Genomic DNA, 17,539 nt, shown 5'->3' on the forward strand with positions numbered 1-17,539 from the left:
CACTGTAAAATTTCTGAAAGAATTGAAGGGGTTAAAATGAAATGGAACTGCAGCTTTCTGCTACTAGGTATCTGCTAACGGGAGCACATGATGAAGGGTAGAATAAATTAATTGCTTGATTATACTAACCTTGGTGCTTGTGTTCATAGCCTAAGTAACAAATCAGTGTTTCTGTGTACTCTTATTCTAATTACATAATGATATAGTAGAGAGTAGGGAAAGTCATCACAATGGTAATTTTTACTTGTTGAAGTTCAGAGACTTCTGACCTACTCTCTGTTTTTGGGGCTCACGCTGAAATGTAGGAAAGCCTCTTAGAGGCATGCATGAATGTCTAGGAATACTGGCACTGCTTGGTTTCACTAATTTTTCTTTAAAAGATAGACAAAGTGGATTTTCTGCCCAACTTAGAAACATAAATCTGCCTAGATGTATAACAAAGACTAAGTCATGGACAAAGCAGCCAGAGGAAACTCTGAAACTGTCTGATAGCACTGGGGTAGCAGAACATCACACTAAGCTGCAACAACTCATCTACCAGCAAGATCCTTTGGACTGCAGCTGCCCTATAATGTTTCTCACATATGCATGAAACTATGAAATTCAGTGTTCCAGCACAACAGTAGTTAGATTTAGCTTTGGGGCTTGGCCACTGGTTACTGCTGAAAAAACAGTGGTTTGCTTTGCTAAAGTGTCCAAAATGAAAGTTGCTTGCTGATGTTGCACTAAGTTGCCATCCAGCATGCACTGAAGAAAAAATCCTGGTTATTTTCCCATGGCTCCCCTAGCCATACAAAGGCAATTTCCTTATCAAAATGGACTGCAGAGAACAGACCAGCTGGATTCCCAGGTTGGTCTCCTGGGGCCTTGGAAGGCTGTGGCTCAGGGCTGCAGGCAGCCTCTCTTCCTCTCAGCCTCAGCAGGGCAAGCAAAACAGCACTTCTGCCTCCATGTAGCTCTGTTCTCTATTCATTGCAAACATATGAAAGACACATGTTTTATTGCAAATTTTTTTGGTGTGCAGACAAAGTGCAAGGAGGGGGCTAATTAGGCTTCAGGGTGGCATCTCCCTCCAGCATCATAAATAAAAGCTATTTAACAAAAAATACAATAAGATGCCAGTAAAAATACTTGGAAATAGAATTACAATAGCCAAACTTATTTTTTGTAAGTTGTTTACCATAAGTGAAATAAAGTACAGAAGAAATGGAAAATGTGGTAACTGTACTGAATGCCTTTATACAGTTTTCAGATGTCTCTCAAAGTTATCCTTACACTGTATTTCCTCTCAATATGTTTATGGACTCTTTGTGTGAAAGATCATACTATTTTTCCCTGGAGTTTTTTTTCTTCTGTCTTGGCAAAACCTTCCTAGAAGAGTTTTTGAACTTGGCAGTGTAAAAAACTTCAGACAGAGAAACAGACTTCCCTTCCTAGACCTATGTCAATTTAAAAATAAGAAAAAAAATGTTGCTGTAAATATAAATCAAACTCCATGTAATCTGCAGCAAAGCAGTGGGTTTTACCTATCAATCAGCCCTGAAGATCCTAAATTTAGTGCAAATATGTTGGGGATCACCATTCTATCTGCAGTCTCTACATAGCTCTTATGATGACTAATATACCTTTCTTATCTAAAACCGTTAGAAAGAATAGTTTTGGCAAGTCGACACTGGCAGCCACATGTGAGTGGACACCATCACTTTTAACTTAGGTAACATTCCAACAAGGTAACTTTGTCATATATGACCAGAAGGCTTTAGATCTGAGACTTATCAGGCCATGGTACAAGTAAGAACTGACTTTGAGTTGAAGGCTAAATTACTAAAGATTTTTTCAGGGGGGGGCGAGGGGGAGAGGGGCTGGTGGGGAAGGAAAGAACAGATCTTGCCATCAGGGTTGGGAACTACAAATTTTCTTTAAGTACTGTATATTCATAAAGACATATATTTGCTTCACTCTGGAGATATGTTGAACTGAATATCCTTTAGTACTAAAAGGAATAATCGTAATTCATAGTAGTTGTTTTGTTGTTCTTTTTTCTTTTTTTTCTGCATCAATCATATAAAAGTGTTCAAAATAGGGAAAATGTTTTCTTCTCAATATTAGAGGAAGCTATTGCATTCTTATCCTGGACAAATTCCATTGAAGTCAGTGAAGTTCCAGTTGAATAAATGGCGTACAGGATGAGAGTATGAGCTTTTCCCTTAAAACGAGTAGTTGCAAGTTCAGAGTCTCAGGCTCAAATATGTAGATGTTTAGAAACTAATACATATGTATATTCTGGCACATCAGGATAAGATTTTACCCTTTGTTGCCTTTCATCCAGGGAAAAGGAGGGGTGTGAAATTGCTTGAAAAACTATGACATAAGTAGCAGAGAAAATGGGCTTAGTGAGATGATGGTGTAAAACTCGGGAGGCATATCATTGAGTCATGCTGTGCCAAAATTAGATTTTAAAATTGTTTCTGTCATCTCAAGAAAACCCACAAGACTTTGTTCTGAATATCTTAAAGCTCTTATAACTTCTGTTCAAAAGGAGTTGGCTATCCTCTTCCTTGTTCCTCCAGACATTCCTACAAGTTAAGAAGTTGATATAATTTTTGACACATTTCTTTTGAATAAATAAATGTCCTTTTTCCTTACTTGCCATAACAGAGCTGCTGCCATGGCCAATTGAAAAGTCTTGCAGAATGCATTGGAACTGTATGAAAAAAGTTATCTGTTCAATTGGACTGATTTCTCCATCTGGTACTGCCAATTAATTTGCCAAATTTAACCTTTTAAAATGTCATTCTTTACTCCCTCTTAAAGATAACTAATACTTTTTTTTTTTTCTTTCTTTCCTGACTTCTTAGAAGTTTCTGCCCTTTTCATAGATATAGCAAGTTCTTAAAATGATTGTGAAAAGGCAAAAAATGTATTACAAATCTGGCTTCCCTCGTGGGAAGTAAATGATAATTTTGCCCCACATAAAGTCAATGCAATGTAATTAATATTGTTCTATTAATCACTTTAAAATATGAGAATGCAAAGCAATGAAGGCAGAATTATTCAAGTGCCTGTTTAAAAGTGACTAATATCTGTGTCTATAGCATGGCTGTCATGACATCTTTTTTTAATGAGTATTATGAATTCCTTTCCAGTTTAGTAAAAACAAAACAAAACCATTATGCTTATGTGTCTGTAGACCTTTTATTTTTCAGTTATGAACCTTGTGTTATGTTAGGTGTGTGTAATTCTTTCTTCTATCTTAGAGCCATTTCAGTCTTAATGGTGATGACTATTTGTATTTCATTCAGAGAACTATGAAAAATGATGATACTAAATGTTTTACAAATAGGCTTTTATTCATACTACTTGCCTTGCCATAATGCACAATGACATGATTAGAAATGATTTCTGAGGTGTCATGTATCAGTTTTGTCATGTGAATTAATTGTTATAGTAATGGCAGCATATCAATTATTCATTGGAAGATTGCATTAAATCAATTCTATAATTAATCTGACTTATTTATCTATATATTTCTCTAGTAATTATGAAAATGTTGGTGTTACTGTATGCAGTTAGTATTTATTTTTTTCTGCTCTACAGGTTATCTTACAAACAATATCCTATGAAGTACTTTTGTGCATTTCTTTTTTCTTATGAGAATGGGATCATTTTGCTCAGTTCCTAAGCATTTTTTTGTACATTTGCAAAAACTGCTCACATTTTATTGTTTTCTTTGTCAGTTGCAGTTTTTTTCTTTTTCCAACACAGTGAAGAACTTCTAAAGTGAAGATATTTGCTGGGAGAAATTTCAGATGTGACAGGGTCCAGGTTTCTCCAATTTCAATTGTAATCTCGAGTGTTTTCTGCCTCTGTTGCTGTCTCATTCTTGGCTGTACAGTGTCCTAAGTTTAAAGAGGAACATGATAGGTTCTGTTTTTAAAGCTATGGTTTTCTTCATACTTAGTTGTGAAGTCCACCTCCATTCCTCTCTTTTGTCTGTAGAAGAGTTGTCTTTGCCACCTGCCTGGTGGACATCATGACAGCCCAGGGTAACGTGGGCTGCTCTGATTTTGAAGTGAGCAGTGTAAATCTTCAGGTTTATTACTGCCAGTGTCGAAAACCACACAGAGAGATAGCTTTGTTATCTGCTGGACTCATCACAGTCAATATTTGTGACGTAGGCTCCAGTCACAGTGGATTGACCAGTTCAAAATTAGGAGTAGTTTGGGTGTCTTGCCTTGATTTGTCTCTGAATTATGGCTCAGTATGGAGCTTTGCAGCCCTACACTTGTAGTTAGGTGTAACCACTAAACCTATGAAACAATCCTGGGTAGTTCAGGCATAGCCATCAGTCAAATTTGGGTCCATTTAGGCTTGATTCTGTTGAGGAGTAAATGTTCTCCACCATTTCTTATACTTTGCTTACATCTATCTTAAAGACTGATGATCTGAATATTTCTGGAAGGGTGTATAACAGAGTTGTCTGTATACATAGGGTATTTCAACTATACAAATTCTCTGAAGATAAATCCTGTCCTGATTTTTTACCCGTAGCAGAATGCAGCAGCTCAGTTTTCTGAAAACGATATAGTTTGAGTAAAAATATATTTATTTAGGCTTTTAGAAAAGATTGAATATTCTTGTAGAAGTTTGATTTAGGAAATATGCAAACACTGTTGGATTATTTGTGTTGAGAACAACTATCTTTCCCCTGAGGTTTAGACAGGGTTTGGTATTTTTTTTTGATAATTCTGTCTGCTAAGTAATAATTCTGTGAAGATTGTATGTCATTTACTATTTATTAAGACAGATGATTGTAACTATGCAACAGATAATGTGTACAGTTATTCAAATGTATTAGTTCACTAGTAAAAAGCAAATAGCTTCCGGCTAAGAAAATCCCAATGCACCCTTGTAAGATAAAAGTGAAAACAAATTTTGAGCAGCTTATCTCTAGTCTCAAATGAGCTATGAGACTTGTTATACTACCAGAGTAAAACACGACAGTGGATGCAGAAAAGTAACATAACCTTGTAAACCAGGGTTGTTGCCAACAAATGTTGTGTACACTCTTATTACTGCAGAGAGCTGAATTCACTCTTGAACCCAAACATATCTGCCAGGCCCAGAAACCACGTGCAAATATACACCCAGCAAACAGATCAAGGCCAGCTTCTCATTGAAGTGTTGGGAAGCCCAAGTGTGTTCAGCCCATCAGCACACACTTATCCCTCCAGAGTTGACTGTCCTGCATGTGCAGATGTTTGAAGCATTTAATGAATACTTTGAGCCGTAGCTACAATGGCGCCTGTAAGAGCAATGTAGAGTGTGGGGGTCATAGATTTGGCAGGGTTTTAACTTGCTTTTGTTCTTACTCAAAATGACCAAATATTTTTTATGAAATGCAGGCATTTTTGGGAAGCAATCCCAGAAATCCAGTCCTCCAGACACTGGGTCTATAAGAAGTTTAAATTCCTCATATTACCCACTGGTAAATCGCTAGATACTGGCCTGTGGTAAAACCTAGCATTTTTTCTCTCTGAATTTCCTTACAAATAATTAGAAATTTAATATAATGAGCAGTTGTGTCTACTTGTTTCTTACATTAATCAGTGGCTATGTAAGAAAAGATCCATCAGTAGGAACCTATACTGTACCCACTTGCATAATTGTAGCTGTTATCCAAATGAGTGTATCTTTGGGCTCCCTCCTGCCACACAAGAGTCATGTCACCCCACTCCAATAGAAGTGATAACTGAAATGCAATGCCACAGAGAAAATATAAGAAATATTGTTACCTTCCCTGTGGTGTTTATAGAGTTCTCCAAAATAATATATGACAAAACACACTGAACACAGTAAATGGGTCCTTAGCTAGTCCGGATTTGATAACTACCAGCATCTTGGTACTCTGTCAGAAATCTATTGTAATAAGATATAAAGATTATCAATTTTGATCTGACATTTGCGTGTTCGTAGTCAATTGCCATTATCTCAATGTCATTCCAAATAGGTCATTATTTTAAAAATGTGAAGTTGTGAGAAACTTTAAAGGATGGATGTTGCTTCACACCAGTAGTTTCTACAGTATTAGTGCTACATATATAATAATAAATATTTTGATCCATTACATGATTTCACTTCTGGGCACTACTATCTTCTTTTTGCACATGGGAAAGTTAAGGCCCACTGAAATAGTATACTCTATGAAGAATCAGGTGCTAAAGCCCAAAACAGGAATTGAGTTTCTCAGCTTCTAACTCATTATCTGCACCAGGTTATGTTACTGTGACTTATCATTGCTTGAAACTGGGATTGATGTTACCATTAAGCATCTTTCTGAAGGAAAGAACAATGTACAGTCAAATGAAATGTCAGAGGAATTAAAAAATAAATACTTTATGATTGTACAATGGCAAATAAATAGATGAGGGCCAGCCTTTCCTCCAACTATTTATTTTATTTTATTTTATTTTTTTCTGTATAAAAAAATGCTCACCACCTTTGCAGAGCTGATGTGGTTAAAGCCAACTTCTTCTTTTCAAAATAATAATGAAACATGAGTGTAACAAAGAGTGAATTGCAGCCACTGTTGAGATCCTTATGAGTCCTGAACAAAAACTGTTGCAAAACTTTATTTGCAGGCTGAAAAATTTTCTTTTCCTCCACCTCTTCTCTGTCTCTAAAACTGCTGAGGTATTAAAGCTCAAAATTTGCCTCCAGGCAGTGAACAAACTGAACAGATCAGCCTAAAAGCTGAGAAAATACTTTAGAAATTCATAGGCATCAAGGGTATGTGGAAAAGTTTTTAGCAATCGTAAGGAGAATGGTTAGTTGGTCTAAGATATCATTCTAGGCCTACTCCAGAGCAGAGTGTAAGCGTGTCATACAGCTCACCTAGAGTGAAACCTCAGAAGCTGTAGTGTGGATACAAGTCAACTTCACTACTTCTTTTTTTTATTTTTTTATTTTTTTATTTTTTTTTCAATTAAAAATTAACTTTCCAGCCTTCAGGCAAGCTAACCAGCAAACTAGGGGCTGGAACTTATTTCCTCCTTCTTCAGAAGTAGTGGATTAGTTTCATATAGGCCCGGCACTGAAACTGCAAGGAATTTTGCTTCTCTGCATAGCCATCCAGAACTAACCATGGGACAAAGAGAAAATACACCGTAGCTCCATGTTTCTCTTATTTAAGTACAGTTATAAAAATATGTGAAATTTTAGTATTATGCATAAAAATTTTAAACATTGCTGTGCTGACAGCTCTTAAACCTGTTGCTTTCATTTGATTTTTTTTTTTTTTTTTTTTGTAATATTTTCCTCCAGTAAACAGAAGAAAGTTCTGCCTTGGTTTTGCATTTGAATTTAATTTCCTCATATATTTTCCTGCTGTATGAGAGCTTATTATGTCCTGGAATAGTTTATTTGTCAAAGGTTATTCTAGTCAAGTGTTGATGTGAAGCAATAACTTGTGAAATTTAAAAAAAAAAAAAAGAAAAAGATTTTTGTTGTCTCTCATAAAGGAGCTTTCAATCTCAACTGTCTCAACTAAAGGAAGAACCAGGTCTCATCCAGATGACAAATGAGTCTGATGTGTTTCCTAGTACCTGCATGAAAATGGATACTAAGAAAATATTAAAGTCAAATCCATTGGCTCCACAGAAATAATTTCCACTTTAGATTTCAGAAATCTCAGCTTGGGGGATTTGCAAGAGGATACGCAATCAGTTGTCCTATTGGCCCCCTTCAGCAGTAAATGATAGCACCACATGTTTGCTTGGTTTCTTGAGCTAGTCAGTTAACCCCTTGAAAGCTAAAAAGCTGAACACTGTGTCTTGCACCAATTATTGGAGGAGTGCAATATATATATTTCTGGAGTGAGACAAGGACCAAGTGAGGCAAAATGCTGTCCAGACAGTTTATTACTAGTTGGTATAAATTTCCCACAGGAATTTTGTATTCAATTTTAAACTACTATCAGTTATCCTAGAATAATTATAACTGCCAAATAAAACATATAAGATTTTTTAGATTTTTTCATTGGTCATGAGCTACTGACCGATTTTTCTTCTTCTTTGGTGGCTACTTGAGAGAAAGGAGGCAGGATGATGGTGGAATCATATGCGTACCAACTCTGTTCTTTTTGATCTAGACCTTAAAGATATGAAAACGTTATGGTAAGAAGAAGATTTTTATGACAGTTTCACCATTTTACTTCTCACCTCATTTAGCGAAGTTTCTTTGACGATCTTGTAGAAAAAGTGGTACTGACACAAGTATATCTTGGGTTTAGCAAAATTATAGCATTTTAGTCTTGTGCCTTATAAAACTCATCCTTTTCAGCTCATCATTTTTTAGTCAGATGAAACAAATAAGATCCTGTCACATAATGTTTGTTAGATCTAACACCAGCTACTTAGAAACAAAGAAGTTTCTAACAAACCAGCAAGAAGAAGCCACATTAATGTTTCCCAGTAAATATGCTGATGTATTCTCCTCAGGATGGTTCTCAGAGCAAACAAGCAAGCACAGTAAGAATCTTTATACCTTTAGGTGTCTGGAAAGCTTCTAAACCACCTGTAAGTCACTAAATCTGGGAAATGCCTTAGGAAACATGAAGAGAAGGGAGAAAAATATGATTGATTCATATTCAAAAATTTATGGTGTTTTCTATCAATGCAAGTTAGTTCATTTAGGATGGAAAGAAAACAGTATTCTCCCTAATGAATTAACTCAATTTGTTTTCCAAACAGCCACAACGAAGATAGAAATAGTAAATTTATCTGAAATTTCAGCTGAAACAAATCCAGGTTCAGCTTTCCTACTGCAAATTCAGATTAAAATTTTGAACTCAGGCCTCCTCTGACATCAATATATTTTTGATAGCCTTTCTGTTACATTTTTCTATACTTCTCCAAATTACACTGCACAGTTTTATGAAACCAAAAGACTGGAGCTCTTCCCTCAAAACTCAGTCTTTTAAAATAAAAAAAATTGTGCCACCTTCAAAGGTTTGTTGCTTATATTTAATGAGAAATCAACAAATGCAATATTATTTTTTTCCAGAAAACTTTAAATTGCTGTAGATACTTTTCGTGCTTTTGTAGCTTCTAGACATGAGTCATTAAGTGTATTATGAGCAGCTGTAATATTAAATTCACCAAGAGAAAACCAATCTAGACAAAAAATTCTTAAGTAGTTTATTTACTCACAAAATGTCACATCTACTGTGGTGTATCAATTGAGTTTGCCTATATTTCCCTTACAACTGAAACAATTTCTCCCTCTTAACGCCAGTGCCAGATAATTCTGCTGGCTCCTGGAATGTAACATTCTTTTCTCTCCACCATTAGAAGTAAACAGTTTTTAATATGGGCACTGTAACTTCCCTTTAATAAAATTTCTGAAGTTTTTTACCAGTAAACAATTTAGAAACCAGAGATTTCCTGTAGCATGAAGTGGCTGTAAAACTTCTTTGTAGGGAACATTTTAGTGAGGATTTCCAAGATATAGTAATAAAGCCAACTTAGCTCCTATTCAATCCTTCATGTATGAAGTATTTGGAAGGTACAAGTGATACAAAAGATGGTGGTCCATTTTATTAGATCTTGGGAAAGGTTGACTTGGGAGCTGTCACTTGATAGTTGTCATTTTAAGGGTTTTTAGTACATTTAGAATTATTCTGGCCATCCACCAACTTAGTGGAGGCAAAGACTAGTAGGATTTTTTTTTTTTACCCAATGCCCCAATCTGAACATTTATCTGTACTCATTCAAAACAGACAAATCTTTGTTTTAGCTTCTTAGCACTCAAGACTTCAGGAGAGAAATGAAACATTTAAATTATCCTATCAGAAATGTCGTTGGATTCCTGGTCCTGGGAATATGATGATAATTTCTCAGTGGCTGTGCAGCTTTTCTGGTTTTAGACTATATTTTGATATTGGATTGTGTAAAGGAGAGGAAAAAAGAGTGAAAGAAGTTATTAAACTGAAGGTTTTGTTTATGACATTTGAACTGCTTTAGTACATTTAAAATTTTCAGGGAATGCTTATATTAGTCCTTTTCTGAATAGGTTAATTTTCCTAAAGAGATTCCTAGTCTTATGGTGTAATGTTCAACTATATTAACTCAAGCTATTGTTAGTGCTCTGGGACAAAGCAGAACATTGTAGCAGATATTGCAGTTACATGTTCTGGTCTTTTATGTGCATTTTAGTATCACCAAAATGTTTTCCATTTGTGTTTTTAGTATTTAGTTTTTCTGCGTATAGTTTATGCTTCAAATCTTTCCATTTATCTTTTCAGTCCCTCCATATATTGACTGCATGGATTTCTCAGTAGATCTTTCAGGAAATGTTGGTTATTCCCTTGGTAACAGATTGTTTAATCCTTGAGTAGTCTTGCTGCACTAAATCTAACAGACTAGTGCCATGAATCTGAATGCTAATGTAACCTCCAAGTAATTCCATTTATATTAGGAGTATGCACATTGCTAGTCTTAGCTCTTTCTATCTAAGCTAAGGCAGTTTGAGGATGTTCCTTGTTCAGATTCTCAAACAAGCTTTAACAGACTGGAAAATAATAGGATGTGCTATTTGTGACTGCTTGTTGGGGATCTCACAGAGCTAAAATTGGCCTGATTGTGGGAGGTATGGTCAACTGGATGAAGCCTAAAAGTCAAAGGTTAGAGGTTGAGTGACTTCATCCTTCCTTCCCCACTTCCCCTCCAACTTTATGTTATATACTAAGTGAAAATAAATATTATGAAGTTTCATTTTAAATATTTCTATATTTCTCTTAAAAAAATACTCCAATAAACAAGTATTCAAAAGCATGTAAACATGACGGCTTATACCATGAAAGCTGACCTCATGCAAGGTCTTTAATATCTCTTGGGAAAAGAAAGATTTCTAATCCACAAATTTTTATCAATAATATGAATATGCTTTGGTGTCTTGGTTGTCCGATCTGAAGACCCTGTAGTTTTTCATTTGTATTTTTTTCTCTGAATAGTTACTGACTTTACAGTCCCAGCTGCATCTGGTAAATGTTTGATACTAAACCAGCACAAAGAATATGCTATTTAAGAAAGCTTACATGGCTCTAATTTTTTACAAATTCCTGTAATTATTTTTGTGGTCTGTGTTTTGTAGCAAAAGGTTGCCATATCAAGCAATGTCAAAACCTGTCCTGAAATTTGCTACCTTATTTTGTTAACCAGACTTCTCAACAGCTCTCATTATTACATCAGCATTGAAATTAGAATTATTTTGATCCCTACTTATAAATAATTAACTAGCAACTAAGCTCTTCCTTCTAAATGGAATATATCAGGCCACCAAGATAGTTCCTAGTGTTGTTCAAAAGAAGTCATTGATTTATTTACCAAAACAATAACTTCCTGCAACAGTAATTTCTTCTAGCTGTCTTCTCCATAATGACTTACTAGACAGAATGAAATATACTTGATTTAATGGCGCTCTGAAAGCAGGATTTATTTTCCTATCCCTTCGTGAAAAACAATACAGTTACTCTTGAATAGTCATTCTCCACTTGGGAGGGCATGCTCCTAATGCCACCCTTCCTTAGATATTCAATGACAGACTGGAAATTTTGAAAGGCTATGCATCATTTTAGATCCACCCTAAAAAATCATGACCAGTCTTTTGGCCAGGATTGGATGGACTTCTCTCTACACATTGAAGTGTTGTTCCTTTGTCATCAGAGCAATTCCATGACTCTGAGATAGGGAATAATTTTAATATCTTAGTCTAGTCTGGATTTACAGAAACTCCACAAATTCAGATATACACATCTATTTCTAGTAGATCTAGCTTGACAGAAATCTCCCAGCTTCCTTGTTATAAATTCCTTGTGGGGATATTGATAGAAAGAAATACTCACTAGGTTTCTACAATTTATCTCTAAGTAGACTTCAAGCTGCTTATATAAGTACTTGATTAAGCTATGCTCCTCCTTAATAATCACTGTTCTGAGAACAGCCTCTGATGTTTTTTATCTGTTGAATTATAGTTAAGACTTACTTTGAAATAATTGCTTGTATCCTCACTTATCTGGATGTCATATCTTTCTGATATGAAACTGAGGTTTCTGTATTACCATTTGAAAAGCTTCTTGCAGACCTTCAGTCTTGTTTGTATAAACCAAAAATCTACATATATTTTTCAGAAGTATGAATTCAAAATGTACTTAAAAATCATAGAAAATATTAGGTTGAAAAGAATTCCTGGAGTTTCCACAGCATAAGGAATTATCAGTGAAAATACACAAAATATGCTGCTGAGTAAGGAATGTTTGGGGTTTGTGGTTTTTTTTGTTCTTGTTTTTTTCTTCTTGTATGTTTTCCTTTCAAAATCTGTAGAACTAGGTAGTTATATTTATCCAGATGGTCAGATGTTCAACACATTCTGATACACGTTTGAGCATTTTAATAAATATAGTTGTGACTCGTGTGATTTCAGTTTCTGTGAACAGTCATGCATCCGATTTGCTCACAATGAATATTCACAGAAAACATGTGTGAGTCTCAAATCCTACTTTGCTGCATATGAGTATTTGAACTGGAGACAATATGCAAAGCTCATTATAATCAGCCAAAAAGACACCCACTGACTTCAGTAGACTTTCTTTTGTTATTTTCTAGATGTATCAACTTAATTCTCCAGTCAGGAAAATATATATATTTTTAATTAGATTAATAATAACTGTGTCAGAAATGAATAAAATTCTCTAAGAGTCATTCAGTACTTCACTGAGTTGAAAGTTGTATTTTGTTTTGATGAAAAATAGCAATGAAGTAAGATTTTTCTTCTTAATACTCTGCAAAACACATTCACAACTTTTGTAATTCTAAACATTTTGTCTAGAATTATTTCTGCAGGAATAGACTTGAGACCTGATTTCCAGAGTCAAGATGATCTTTTTTTTATTAATAAATGTTGTGAGAACTCTCTTTCTCTTGCATTAATGGCCTTTTATTTTAGATCCATATCGAGTAGAACTGTATTCATTTCCTTGACTTTACGATTCTCCTTTAAATATGCTGATATTATGAGTTTGTGCTGTGAGTAATACAGCTCTCTTCTGTAGAACGTTGAGAGTAACAGCCCAGTCAATTTTTGGCAGGAAAACAACTGGAATCTGCTGTTTTCCATAGTGCTGGCTTCAGTCAGTCACCTGGATTAATCATCATAGCTATTCTTCCAGTTCTGCAGCTTACACCTTTATAGTAACTGCATTGACTTTACTTGCAGTATTCTTTCATGTAGACCAGGTGATGGGCAAAACTATTCACGTTAATGGTTTTGTAGTCTTACCCACCCTCTCCAAATATGAGAAATTAATTTCTTAACAAAGCTCAGGGTTTTTTTTTTTTTTAAATGTCTTTGCATATATCTGTCAAATCATCCAATCATCTATTACTAGTTTACAGACTAGGTGTGTAAAACTTAAATGTAAACAACAATTAATTTGTTGTTTAAAAAGCTGTCCATAATTCTGAGTCTAGACTGATATGCTTCTTTTTTATTTAGTACAGTGTTGTCTTGCTCCAATTTATAGGAGTGAGAGGAGGTTCTTTTAGTATCTGTATACTCTGTGTGAGATTAAGAAAGAACAGTTCAAATGTTGTTCCAACCAGGAATATATAATATATATAATATATTAAATATATTATATATATATAATTATATAATATAATCAGGGAAATGAGGAAGGGGAGGATGGACACTATTATGAATTAGAGTAATGGGAAAGGGAAGGAGGGCAATAGAAAAGATAGGAAAGAAGAAGCAAGGAGTCTTCATAGGAAGCAAGAAGGACTTAGTCACCACCATGGATCCAGCGTGGTTCATAGTTCAGTCACTGATCTTCAGTAGTGGTGGGTCATTGGGAATTGTTGTTCTGTTGATGACAGCGGTGACCACAGCGATGATGGCAACTTCTCAATTGTAGTACCAACTTATTTATAAGTCCAAAGTGGTCGAGTCAGCTGTCTTTGCAGTGACAGCTCAAATCCAAAGTGGTTGAGTCAGCTCTCCTTGGAGTGGCAGCTTCTGGCTCTGGGATCTCAGCAGAAACTCCTCTGTTCCCATCTTCTGGGCCTTGTCAGCAGATAAGAGGGAGCAGGGATGCAGCACACCTGCATCCTGTTTTTCACAGGACACAATGGCATCACATTCCCAGTTTTCCCATAAGAGGCTGGAGCTATTTAGTCACAGGCCAGATCTTCTGCCATAAACACTCCTGAGCACTCTATTCTGGAGGCAAGCAGCTCTGGAGGAAGGGGCTTTCAAATATCCACAAAGTGATGTTATGGTCACACAGTAGCACCCATCACTTGTCTCCTTAATAAATCAATCAGAGTCTTATCACAAGAAATACCTCAGGAAGCAAGCTTTGAGCCAAAAGAAAAAACAAAGAAGCATCCTCACAAATGTCTACTTCCCAGCTTTCTTGCCAGTTGTAAAATTGCTATACCTATCATATTCCAAGCAGGATTAAACCCCTTTCCCTCAAGGACTTATCATGATGAATGTGGAAATTTGAAGGCAAAGCTAATAAATATGAAATTAATGTTCTCAGAACTCACTGGATTTTTTTCCTTCTTCCATAACTGAGTAGAATAATAATAATGAAAAAAAAATCAAATGCAAATCAATCCTGAAAACTGGTTTCAACTTCCAGTTACTACGTAACTGAATATATTTTTCATTAGAGGCCAGTAGTTCTTTTCATGGTAGATAATTACTGAAAACATTTTACTCTCAACATTTCTAGCTGCCACGTTCACAGTTCCATTCTGCTGAAGTAATTTGATAAGTATTTCTCCACTCAGGAATGAAAAATTAACAAACACCTCCAAAGAAATAAAATTTTGTAATTAGGAAGTAAAAGGAGATTGGTTTTTGATGGGTTTGTTTTCATAGTATTCCAGGTCTTGTGATATCTGTGTATAACTTAAAGAATCATGGAACTATATAATCATCTAAATTGAGAAAGGCCTTCAAGAGTGCCAATCCCAATTATGCTAGTTAATCTGAGCAGTTCAAAGCTTTCTTAAGGCAAATAGTTGATGTGAAAAGTGTAACTTTCGTGCATGCTTTCATGTTCTTTCCAAAACAGGTAAGGAAGAAAAAAATCCTTCCCTCTTTCCAATGCACATATTTATAAAGCAGAATGCTTTTATTCAGACTGTAGATGGAAGTGAAATGTATTTAAAAGCTTCCTGCACTGGTTTGAACAGAACAGCAGATCTCTTCACTGAAAAAGTTAGTGTTTAAATAAAATTATGCATTTTTGAATGCATTTGTCTAGTAGTTTGCAATGGAAGAACTGAATCTTGAAAGCATATTTCATCTTGCTAAATTGTCAAGAACTGGATTTTTGTAGTAGTTTTTATCCATTAGCTTTTTATCTGATTCCATTATAAAGAACGATAAGCTTAATGAAATGGAGGCTTTCTGCTCACTAATGAATCATATTCTAAGCATTTATTTCTTTAAATATTTTTATTAATTAGAATTCAAATTTTAGAATCAGAAAGAAAAGTTTTTCAGAACTTCCGTCTAAAATTCATTAAAGCACATAAATCAGTGTTATATGACTCTGGCAGAAGATCATTGGCTCCACAAGCTGGAACTGTTTACTCAAAAGATTGAAATCTGCCAAAAAACATGTAATTGTGTAGATAATAATTAAGCAAATATGCAGTAGACAAATGTCTAAAATAAAATAATATTCTGAAGTGGGCCATTCTGACTGGATTCTTTTTCATGCACTAGTATTTTAAGTCAGCCTGATGGCATTTTCAGTTCTGAGAGAAGATGGGGGCAGAATTGTGGTTTTTATATCCTACATTTATTTACACTGATGTTAACCAGTATTCTCCAGCCTATTTTAGAAAAAGATGGTACATGGAAGTTTTGTGACTGTATTCATTACAAAATATTTGCACATAAAAACACTACAAACACATGAAGCTACTGTTTTGAAGAGCATAAATCTCCAAGTAAAATTCAACAGAGAAGCATACTGTTACTCTACAGAAGGACTTTTTTTATATACATTCCATGGTACTGAATGAAGTCAGAAGAGATCCTTTTTAGCCAATCTTGAAAACTGTGGTGAGGCTTTAGGCTTTCTGATTTATGTAATTAATTGAACTTTTTTGGATTCTTTCTAGTTTTCATATAAAATTCAATTAATCTGAAGACCAATCAGCTTTCACTCATTCTTGCTATTTCAGCATTCTTAAGAAGATACTGAGCACATCTGCTGTGCCACAGAATGAGCCATGCAAAAAATTCTGACTGTAGACATGACTACTTTCTAATTTCTCCATTATTTTTTTGTTTCCCTCTGTTCCTTGCACAGCCAAGGTTTCTACCATTCTCTGGCAAAGCTAAGCCTCTGTATTTCTGGTGCAAGGACTCACACTGAGAACCATGCTGAGAAAAGGAGCTGCTTTTTGATTCATTCTCCTCTTCTGCTTCTACGTCATAAAAGCAATCTTATCCTCATATAACATTCAATATAACTTTCTTCTAGCATTAAAAACCACATTTTTTTATACTCACAATGAGTGCCTGGGAAAACAAAAACTATCAAACTCACTTTGCATCATGGTAATTTTGGAAAGTTAGACTCCCAATTGTTCTAACAAATAGTGTTTCAGACAGGTAGTTCCCAAACTTTCCTGTAAAGTGCAACAAACTACTCTCATCAATCAGACAATGCACAAGAGAAAGAAACTTGGAGAGTGAACATGTCTTTGCAGGACCTCTCTTTTGCTGAAATCCAAGGAAGCAAAAAGTAGTGTTATTTATCTGCAATAAAAAGGCTTTTGGGGCACTAGGTAGCTTCAGGTATGCTGCAATTATGGCAAAGGAGTTGATGCAGCAAGCTGGAGATCTTGGAAATGAGATCAGGCCCTGCTCTTTGTGTCAAAGGGGAAGACCATGGTGGCCTGACTGATGCCCAAGACTTTCCTATGAGCTGGGACTTCTCAGTTTTCTGCTCAATTTGACAGTGACATGGAAAGTCATTGTAAAAGGGCCAAAGAGCTGCCATGTGCAGGTAAACAACATCCTTTCCTATGGCATTCATGTGCCAGTTCTTATTAAGCAGAGCAGAATTTCAGCAAAGATTATGAAAAACAGGCATGTGGGAGGTTGATGCCAGATATGGCCGGGGAATTCAGAACAGTGATGAACACTTGTTTCTACTACTTCAAGTTTATATGTAAACATAAATATGTTTAATTTATGTTCATACAAATGTCCTTTTAACAACTGAGCTAGCCAGCAGCTGTGTCCTCAGTGGCCCTTCTTTCCAAAGGAATTGTGCCATGTAGTAATCCAGAAGTCTCTTACATTGCAAAAATAACATCAACTGGGCGGCTTTCTGTCTCTAAATATTTTCAATCAGACAGGAATGCAGCCTGCCACATATACTTTTTGTGTAACTGTAATTTGTGTTCAGTTTGTGGGAATCATAAAGTATAAGTTGTTTAGAATCATA

Source organism: Tetrao urogallus (assembly GCF_951394365.1).
Source record: "Tetrao urogallus genome assembly, chromosome: 2".
Taxonomy (NCBI): domain Eukaryota; kingdom Metazoa; phylum Chordata; class Aves; order Galliformes; family Phasianidae; genus Tetrao; species Tetrao urogallus.